General features: G+C 41.8%; 1 non-coding gene across 1 annotated transcript; it reads left to right on the plus strand.

Annotated features, from left to right (window-relative positions):
• Positions 1 to 2,372: 2,372 nt before the first annotated feature.
• Positions 2,373 to 2,491, plus strand: LOC125722548 (5S ribosomal RNA). The gene has a single exon (XR_007386461.1). It is a non-coding gene; the product is annotated as a 5S ribosomal RNA (ribosomal RNA).
• The last annotated feature ends 8,728 nt before the right edge of the window (positions 2,492 to 11,219 follow it).

Raw genomic sequence — 11,219 nt, forward strand, 5'->3', positions numbered from 1 at the left:
ATAGCTTCCATTATTTCCAGTCCACATTTAATATTTCAGAATTAGGTTAAATGACTGATATTTTAAACTGTATTTGTCAAACACTGCGCCCACTAACAGGTGAATAATATTGATTACCTGGTAATAGTGGCACCTGCTAGTAGGTGGGACCTATTAGGCAGCAAATAAACAATGTGTAGGATATACTGGGATGCAGAAAAGTGGACAAGCCTAAAGATTTGAGTGACAAGGGCCAAGTTTTGATGGCTTGATGATTCGGTCACAGCATCTCCAAAACTGTAGGGAAATATGTGAACGGGTGACGGAGGCTCATTACATGGCAGATAGTACAGCAAACCTTCAGAGGTCTAGAGGAATCCACGCCCTGATGAGTCATGGCTATTTTGGCGGCAAAGGTGAGCCTGGGCCCCACCATGAACCTGCTGACCACTGCAGGACCATCTCACAAGAGCTGGGGGTTATGATCCAGCTCTCTAGCCATCACCAAATGGCCCATATCAAAGTCACTCCCATCCTTACACTTGCACATTGTTTCTGCTTCCAACACATCAGCTTCAAGGACAAAGCATCCACCTGCTGCCTAATATAACCCCCCCACAGACAGATGCCACTGTAACCAAATAATCAATGTTATTCGCTTCACATGTTATGGATGATCAGTGTATAACCTCTGTATCTCAGTTATGTTTCAGACTGTTTTGCTACATTGTGCAGATTAATATACTGTGTTTATAATACATTTCAAAATTTCCCAAAATTCAGCACATTGTCAGTTTCACTGGCCAACACACTGATCATCGTAACATCATCAAGTTCTTTAGCCAAATTAGGTGTGCTGGGCAATGGGAAACCTGACACTGCAGTACAGTGAATCATGCAGCAGGACTGGGAAAATGTAAAAACACATTTTACCTCCAAGGGCCACTGTTCTCCCACCTTTTTTCATTAGTCTTACACGTCTGTAAACACATAAAATATGTTTGCACATATACTGTACTGATCCTGAGAGGATTAAGATGGCAAAAAAAATCAATTGGGCTGGTGATTGCACAATATTTTAGAAGCTAAATTATGAAATGTATGACTATATATATTACACAATGATAAGGTATAAATACAGAAAAGCTACCTACCGTTGGAGTGAAGCTGAACTCCTTCTCTCTTCTAGACAATGGAATCAGTAGAAATGAAGTTTTGCCACGACATGAGAAGCCAGGAAAGTGAAGCAGAACATGAACAGGAACATTATTCAGCCTTGGCTGACTAGGTCTGTATTCCGGACATTACATTCATGATTTAATTTGATTGTAAGGGACTGAATAATTTTAACTTGCTTGCAGGTTCCCTATGTACAGTATGTATTACCTTTCCTGACCTTCGGAGGTCCTCCCTCCTGTTTCGGAGCATTTTTAAGGCTTTTTTCAGAATTTCCTGCTCTTTGCCGACGAGGCTGCAGGGCAACTCTGCTGTGACCTTGAAATTACATGAAATATTCTTTTAAAACTCTTTATTTGGTGTTTTACCTTGTGAATTGAAATTTTAAGCCCTAATTGTTCTTTATGTGGTAAAAAGGTAAAATAGAAAAATTAAACTATTTGATTAGAAATATTGATTTTAAACAATTTTATGAGGTACAGCTTTTGCTTATGACAGGGTTCCAGTCAATTTCCGCTCCCTAGCAGGCAGTGGTCCACATTTTTGATGCACCCAGGGATGATCTTACAGCAGCCTGGTGGAGACGTGTAGATAAAAGAAAGATATCAGTTTTCCACCAAAAACGTTAGAATAGAGAGGAGTGCAGGTGGACATAGAATGAGCAGAATGAATGGTAGCAGTATTTCTGATGTGAGAACCACTTATTCTGCTGATTCTACTTCCACCTGCACTGTCTGTGTTCTAACAGCTCTGTCCACTTTAGTTTCTATTTCCAGGACTGTGTGATACTTACACTGAATCTCTTTTGTTCAGGTGTTGCCGCTGACTTCCCTGCTTATTTTTTAGGAAGTCTTCTGCTTCCACTCCAGACTGATTGAGGGAAAGATCATGAAACTAATTATGATATATTCTGTAACCATGACCTGACAGCAGTATGTCTGTGAAACCACAAAAAACACAGAGCTTGCTATCAAACAGACAGTTTACCTGCCTTTAGTTTTAAAATGGAAATTAGGGATTTCCTCAGTCTGAGGTTTTTGGGGAACAAAAGGTAAACATCTTGCTCCCCAATGTCCACAAAATCATCCCCTGTCACACCTTGTTCTTCATGGTAAAACACAGAGAAAATAGATTAATCCACATGACTGTAACTATAAAACCCAAAATATTATGACCACACAGAGGTTGAAAAAATAACAATGATTATGAATAAATTAGCTTACGGCCATACCACCCTGAACGCGCCCGATCTCGTCTTATCTCGGAAGCTAAACAGGCTAGGGTCTGGTTAGTACTTGGATGGGAGACCTCCTGGGAATACCAGGTGCTGTAAGCTTTTCTCACTTTGGGGGCGGCATGGTGGTGCAGTGGTTAGCACTGTTGCCTCACACCTCTGGGACCCGGGTTCGAATCTCCACCTGGGTCACATGTGTGTGGAGTTTGCATGTTCTCCCCATGTCGTCGTGGGGTTTCCTCCCACAGTCCAAAAACATGCTGAGGCTAATTGGAGTTGCTAAATTGCCCGTAGGAATGCATGTGTGAGTGAATGGTGTGTGAGTGTGCCCTGCGATGGGCTGGCCCCCCATCCTGGGTTGTTCCCAGCCTCGTGCCCATTGCTTCCGGGATAGGCTCCGGACCCCCCGCGACCCAATAGGATAAGCGGTTTGGAAAATGGATGGATGGATGGATGAATAAATTAATAATAAAACCCCATAATATAATTAAGGCACGCAGAGTGAGCACATAGCAGGCATAGCAACAGTAAGTAAGGTGGATAAAGGGGCAACTGAGAAGACTGCATCAGCAAATTTAGCATATTTCCCATAAACACAACACTGATAGGAGTTATCAATTTAGCATTACCATATACAGTACAGTACTGTGCAAAAGTCTTAGGCAGTCCAAAGAAATGTTTAAAGCTGTTTATCTGGGTAGCAAGTGCACTTTGGCTTAGAACAAAAAATACAATTTAATATTAGAATGTGTGCAAACTAAGAGTAACACAATAAAAACTAGTAATAATTTCTTCTGTTTTCTAAAAAGTTACTGATATCTAGTTGGATGGCTAGATGAACACCGCTTCAGTTCCCAAACTTGTCTTCAGGGGCACATCAGCCGTTCCACGATTTTGTTAAATTTCACCAACAGCTCAATTAAATAATTAAATATATTGGTTCAAAAAGTCAGTGAGAGATTGACTAGCTGTATGAGGTGCCTGCCTTCTTTTCCTGCCTAAGACTTTTGCACAGTACTGTATATATATATTTAGGTCCTCAATCATGGCCTTACAATGGCTGAGGCTGGTTGGCCGAATGATGGGAGAACAACCATGTCCTCAACCATTCAAACATTTTATAGAGCCAACAGGTATGTAATCCAACAATGTGCCCTGTACTGTAATATTGTCCTGTTACTGCAATGCTTCATATTACAGTATCCATTTGCATTTTATATTACACAGTGAGTGTTACTTCATACAGTTACACACTGGATGTATACTGTAGCACACATGTCAGGTCACTCACGGTCACACACACAGATTAACCTCCCCCCAAACCACAGGCAATATGCCAGGACAAGCAGTGTAGTACAATCTTTTATTAAACACGCAAGAGCAACCCCACTACTTAACACACGGGGGGGGGAAACAGAATATCTAATACCACGAAGGGGGGGGACATGCCCTACATACACACCTTTCCCACTGAATACACCCCCATAGAATTAGCATTTCAATCTCCCAAATTCCTGTGAAAATGTTACTGCGATTGACCATGTACATGACCGATTGACTACACACCAATACAATCCAAATCCAAAACACACATGGTAAATGTGCTTTTCTACTTTTATGAGAACTGAAAGCACTTTACAATTCATGCCTCACATTCACCCATCCACACACCGGGGGCAGAGGCTGCCATGCAAGGCGCCAACCTGCATGCCGGGAGCAATTTGGGGTTCAGTGTCTTGCTCAAGGACACTTTGATGGGGTCACGAGAAACCAGGGCTCGAACCTGCAACTCTCTGGTTGCTAAACGACAGCACTACCTCCTGCGCCACCATCTTCCCCAAATGTAAGGAGAAGGAGGTTCCTCGGAGCTCCGAGATGTGTTTGGCTGTAATAAATCTGGAATATAGTTATATGACATAGTTTTTGATAACACCAGCATTTACTTTTTAGCCTTTTCAGCTTTTATTGAAAGACAAAACAAAATTAAAAAATGCAGAAGTTTGAATCACTGTGTGTTTATTTCAGTTATTTTGTATTGGACTCAAGGATTGGTTTCATCATACAAATACAGCACATATAATGTTTACTTGAAAATACTGAAAAGTAAGTGATACCAGAATCAGGGGGTCAATAAGCTTTTAAGTAATAATGTGGATTGTGCTTGGGATAGAAGCTGCACTTTGTCTTGAAGAAAAGTATAGATTTTCAAAATATGCAAATTAATTGTAATAATAATATTAGTGACGTTCATTTTCAGATTACATTCATTACATAGCTAATAATACATTGAGAAGAAATGGTTTGTCATTATGTGGATGGAAAGACATGAAAGTGATGTGGAAAATCGCCTCTTACCACTGAAACACATGGGGATGGGTGGTGCTAATAATGGTACTGCAGCCAGCCAGTAGGGGGCGCTTGACATGTAGAGTTTTCACCTTTTAGAGACGTTATGGTCTCCATGTTTTTTGCAGTCAGTGCTTTGATCACAGATTTGAAAGCAGTATGCATAATGCATCAGGGCTCACGCTGAAATTCCCTATATTTGGATATATTATGTAACATGGTTCTGTAGGAATGTTGGTACCTTGGAAACACACATATACAAATATACCTTATATGTGAGTTTGGATATGGGTGTGGCTGCAACTGGAGAGGCTTGTAGTACATATTCTGCAAAAAATTTCATAATGGTTGTTGCAAATATTATGTACAAACCATGACAGAGACTTGAATGCATGCATGGGTTTTGTTGGGGAAGTATCAGTTCATGAGATACATTACTGAGGAAACTGTAATTGTTTAAACTCTTATTTAATACTATTAAGCACAGACACGTCACAAGGAAAATAAACTATTATTTATAATTATGGAGCACAGAATAACTAAACATAAAAAATATATATATAGCATAGAAAAATCCAATAATACTATCGGACAAAATGGCCAGGGAAATGTAAGAGAGAGCGGTGAGCTGGAGACCAGAGTCTTGACCCTGAGGAGTGAAATAAAATATTTAATTTCTCTGTTGTGTGACCTGACAGATACACTACTTGTCAAAAAGAAAAGAACTTACTTCCTCACGCATTTCTAAAAGGATGTTTTTGTCAAATCCCTGCAACTCACTGAAAAACAACAGATCAAATTCACATATTATGACATAAATAAAAATATAATATAGACATATAATATAGACAGTTCATGGTGCATTTTGTAATACTCAAGACACACCAAGGCCATGCAGAGTGCATACTGATAAAAGGGAGGGGAGGGGGGAATACTTCAATACATTCTCTGTATCACAAGTCCAACAATTCAAGGTGGTCTGTCTTACAATTGTCATGCGCCGCTTGTCCGCTCCTCCCGTGTGCCACGCCCCCTCGTTAACCTCGTGTGGAACCCCGATGTCATTCGCTGTTTCCAGTTGTTTTCATTAGTCCTATGTATTTAACTCCGCTTCAAAATATGTTTCCCCAATCATGTCATTTAAGTCGCTACTTCTATTGTTCCGTGTTCCTAGCTGGTTTCCCCAATAAATCCTTTGTTTCCCGATTCTCCGTCTTCCTGCTCCTGCTTCCCCGATCCGTGACTTGACAACAATCAACATGAACACACCACAGTCCACAGAACCAATCTGTCAAGGAACATCCTGCGAAATACAATATAGTACTAACGAAGACATTTGTTACAATTCTAATACAAATGTGACGACAGAAAATGCTGAAATCCACTTTACCATGTTTTTCAAGTATTTTCCAGTGTCCTGGGCTTATTCGGTTTGTCAGTTTGCTGCAAAAAGAAATTTGGAATAGTCAAGGACACAAAAAGTACAGCTTTTCATGTAAACGGGATTAAAACTCTATGTAGGAATAAATGGACAAACAGAAGACCTTTTGTCACATTTCTAAATGTTTTACTGTTAGGCCGCGTCTGGCTGTGAGTGTTACCCAGAGCGTATGACAGTCTCTGCCCCAACTGTCGGCAGGAATGAACAAAGAAAATTATGATTAAAAAAGATCCAACAATACAACTTAAATGTCATAGCATTTATTGTACAATATGCTATACATATGATCAGGATCACATAACTGCATGGTGCGCAAGTACGCATTCCCTGTACACTCGCGGCAACTCCTTGTTGTAGCAGCGCAAATGCGTACCATTTATTTTATGTGCATTCACGTTGTTATGAAAAGAAATTACCCTGCATCTTAACATTTATGTGGCTAATTTGTACTTCGTCTGCGGCATGAAGGCTAAAATGCACAATGATTTCTTGTCATAACATTGCGAATGTACATAAAATAAACACGTATTTGTGCTGCTACAAAACATTACCGCGCGTATCGGTTTAAACAGCGAATAAGTACTTTCATACCAGTTATGTGCCCCCTGCATATGATCATGTTTGCATATAAAATAAAGGGTCGATTTACGCAGGGTTGCCAACTTTGGTCAGCTGGTTGGCGTGAGATTTTCAATTCGAGACAAGTCTACATACGTATTCACATTTATATAACGGTTTTGTTACCTTGTAAATAGTCTTCAGGATTTGCAAACTGCCCAAACACTTTTGATGTAGCCAGTTTTAGGTTTTAAATGGATTAATAGAGATTCTCCATAAGATTTATTGCTGTGTGCGTTTGAGTCTGAAAGCCCGAGTCTCGCGCCAGATGCGTCAGAGTTGGCAACCTGCTTACAGCCGAATCGGACCTACGACCGGTCAGTCGGAGCCGAACGCGGCCGAAAGTCACCGACGAGCTGCAGAGGATCGCATCGTCTGTTATGGTACGAATAGGCGTCCGTGACAACAGCTTGGTTACTTTTGAATCACATGTACTTATCTTCTCAAACTTCTTACGATCATCTGAGAGACAGTCTGCATTTGGAAAACTCACAGCATTTAAAAAAATGGACAAGCAAGAAATTAAAGTTGTTAAGATTAAAATTAAAATTAAAATCAAAGTTAAAATAACACCCAAGGAAGGGGGAACTTTTTCCCCAAAAAACGAGGCACTGGAGAAGAACATCGGCGAGAACGTGGAGATGGTGAAGATCATTAACACTAGAACTGCCAAATCTACGCAAATTTGCGTAAATTCCCTGGGCCTAACACCTACTAGCATCCCTGCTGAGAGTTTCTTGGGCCATTGTCCTCCTGCTTTTGTTGTGCAAACACACCCATTACCTGTGAGGCCTGGCACATTTGCATTTTTTTACTCAGAACAGCTAAAATCCAAGGCAGGCTAAACCTCTGTGTGTGACATGGAAACCTTCACAAAAGTCTGCCATATCTATACCAAATATCCCACATGCTGACTGACCTGCAAATATGAAAGACACACATTCACAAAATATATGGAAGCACAAGTCTGTTTTATTTATAAAAAAAATTTAGTGTTTCAAACTTTGCAGTGTTTGCAGACCCAGTGACCATCATCCCTGCATTTGGCGCAAGTGAATTTGTAACACTTTGCACTGGTAAACCTGCTGCGGTTTCTGTTGCAGTTCTCCTGTACCTGACACTGAGTTGTCCATACAAGTCCTGGCACAGCAGCAGCCTTCCTCTGTCCCCATAGCCTTTTGTGGCATAAATTGGCAATGGAGTTCCTTGGCTAGATGACTCAAAAATAATCTTCTTTTGCCTTCCCACCCTGTACATGCCTTGTACAGAACGTAGGAATTTGCCACCACCAGGTCCAGCATGTTGTAAAATACAGCTACTGGCCACCTGCATGTTGCTGCTCTTACGGAATACATGCGCGCCATTTGGTCCAACACATTTACACCACACTATAACAGCAGAGAGAGAGAGAGTCATGAGTGTATTTGCTTTTTTTCTACCTTCTTTCTATATAGGCCTGTATAGTACATATCAGAAAACATTGTAGCACTGATGTAAAATTATACACACATTCACATACCTTCATGTGGTTATAGTCTGTTATCGTGTTGGGTTTCCTCTTTCTGCCTTCACAGATCGCCACATCTTGGTCCAAGGAACTCAGAACACACACAATCTTGTTTTTTTAGGTGCATAAATTGTCAAGGAGACACTGCCACTTCTAAGCACTGACGCGGAGAATTCCTCTTGCTGTGCAGTGTCCTTTGAAATTGGAGGAAGTTCATACCAAACTTTATTCCCTGTGCTCAGTAGTGTTGTTTTGCGCTGAAGCAGTCTGTGTGACAGTGCCAGTGAGGTGAAGAAATTGTCCGTTGTGACATTTCTCCCGTCATCCAGAAATGGCTCCATCAGACTCATGACCATGTTCTCTGCCAGCCTCTCCCTTTTCTGGTGACTGGGGTCCTTTCCCAAGTTAGGGGACACGTTGCAGACGTATTTGGTGTCCAAATCCGTGGCCATCCAGAACTTGATCCCAAATTTGTCCGGCTTGGATGCGATATACCAAGTGACATGGAATGGATCCACATCTACTCCACGTTGTCTTTCCACCGGTGTCCCTCAGGGCTCGGTTCTTGGCCCTCTCCTATTCTCCCTCTACACTAAATCTCTTGGCGAAGTTATATCCTCACATGGCTTCTCCTACCACTGCTATGCCGATGACACTCAACTCATCCTCTCCTTCCCTCCCTCAGACACTCATGTCTCCACTAAGATCTCTACATGCTTGGCAGACATCTCATCTTGGATGACCACTCACCAGCTAAAACTCAAAACTAGTAAAACTGAGTTGCTTTACATCCCGGCTGACTCATCCCCCCTCCAGGACCTTGCGATCTCCTTTGACAACTCCCTGATCCGTCCTTCGGTTTCTGCTAGAAACCTTGGAGTTACCATAGATGATCGGTTGTCATTTTCCTCACATATCGCCAGTCTTTCTCGCTCTTGTCGGTTTCTCCTCTTTAACATCAGGAGGATACGTCCATTTCTTTCCACCCAGGCTACCCAGATACTCGTCCAGTCCCTCGTCATCTGACGCCTTGACTACTGCAACTCGCTTCTAGCGGGTTTACCACTGAGCGCCATCCGTCCCCTCCAACTGATTCAGAATGCAGCTGCTCGTCTTGTTTTCATCCTTCCCAAGTTCTCCCACACCACTCCTTTGCTGCGCTCCCTCCACTGGCTTCCTGTAGCTGCACGCATCAGATTCAAAACACTGATGCTCGCATACAAAGCCAAAAATTCTCTGGCACCATCCTACCTAAAGGACCTCATCACACCCCGCTCTGCACCACGATCTCTCCGATCCTCCAGCACTGCTCGACTGGTCCCACCTCCCCTCAAGGCACAAGGAAGACACGCATCTCGGCTCTTCTCTGTCCTGGCACCTAATTGATGGAATGAACTCCCCCTAGATGTCCGAACAGCTGAATCCTTGAATGTCTTCAAGCGACGACTCAAAACTTTTCTTTTTCAGAAATACCTGACGTAGAACTTCTATATTCTTACTCGACTCTTTTTCTGGTGTGTGTTTTAAAAAAATTAAATAAAATAAAAATTCTGCACTACTCAATGGCGTTCTCAGAGATAGTATTCGTAGCTGGGGTCCTTATTGAGCTAGCATCGGAAATTCATTGCAGAGTCTCAAAGCACTTATGTAAGTCGCTCTGGCTAAGGGCGTCTGCCAAATCCTGTAAATGTAAATGTAAATATACTGCATGGACAATGAACCTTGGTCGAGAACAGCTGTACATCTATGTTCATGTGTTCTCCTGGAGTGAAACTTTCAGCACAGTTCTTGGTGAAGGCTGGCAGAGAACGTGGTCATGAGTCTGATGGAGTCATTTCTGGATGACGGGAGAAATGTCACAATGGACAATTTCTTCACCTCACTGTCACTGTCACACAGACTGCTTCACTTTACTGGGCATGGTGAATAACGTTTGCCGTGAACTTCCTCCATTGGCAAAGGACACTGCACAGGGAGAGGAATTCTCCACGTCAGTGTTTAGAATGGCGCGCATGTATTCAGTACGAGCAGCAACAAGCAAGTGGCCAGTAGCTGTGTTTTACAACATGCTGGACTTGGTGGCGGTGAATGCCTACGTTCTGTACAAAGCATCTACAGGGTGGAAAGGAAAAAGAAGATTGTTTCCGATTCTTCTAGCCAAGGAACTCCATTGCCAAATACAGGGATGATGGTCACTGGGTTTTCAAACGCTGCAAACACAGACTTTGAAAGATAGACAGACTGTGTGGGACAGTAACCACTGAGACAAAAGGCAGAAAGATGACGAAGAGATGAACCTGGAACTGAGGCACGGATACATCAATTTTTACATGAACAGCCAAACATGCAAAGCTGGAGAGATCACACAAAAACAAAATTCACTTTTGGTGTTATAATTCAGTGATGGCCAATGAAAATGAAATGACATTTTATTCTGTATGTGTATGAGCATGTCAAAAACCATGGACCATGACTTCACTCAGCTTATGACATTTATATACAAACATGCATTGGAGACTGAAGTGTTAGCATGTTTTCATTTTATTCATTTCATTCTATTAGCAACTTTTCATTCTATTTTCACTCAATTTGTTTTATAAATAACACAGACTTGTGTTTCCATATATTTTGTGAATGTGCGTCTTTCATATTTGCAGGTCAGTCAGCGTGTGGGATATTTGGTATAGATATGGCAGACTTTTGTGAAGGTTTCCATGTCACACACAGAGGTTTAGCCTGCCTTGGATTTGAGCTACTCTGAGTAAAAAATGCAAATGCGCCAGGCCTCACAGGTAATGGGTGTGTTTGCACAACAAAAGCAGGAGGAGGATGGGGCTGAAGACCTGCGAAAATCACAGCAGGGGTGACAAACACCTTGGGACTCTCAGCAGAGAATAAAAACTCGGTAAATCTAGTGT

Source organism: Brienomyrus brachyistius, unplaced genomic scaffold, assembly GCF_023856365.1.
Source record: "Brienomyrus brachyistius isolate T26 unplaced genomic scaffold, BBRACH_0.4 scaffold39, whole genome shotgun sequence".
NCBI classification, from domain to species: Eukaryota; Metazoa; Chordata; class Actinopteri; order Osteoglossiformes; family Mormyridae; genus Brienomyrus; species Brienomyrus brachyistius.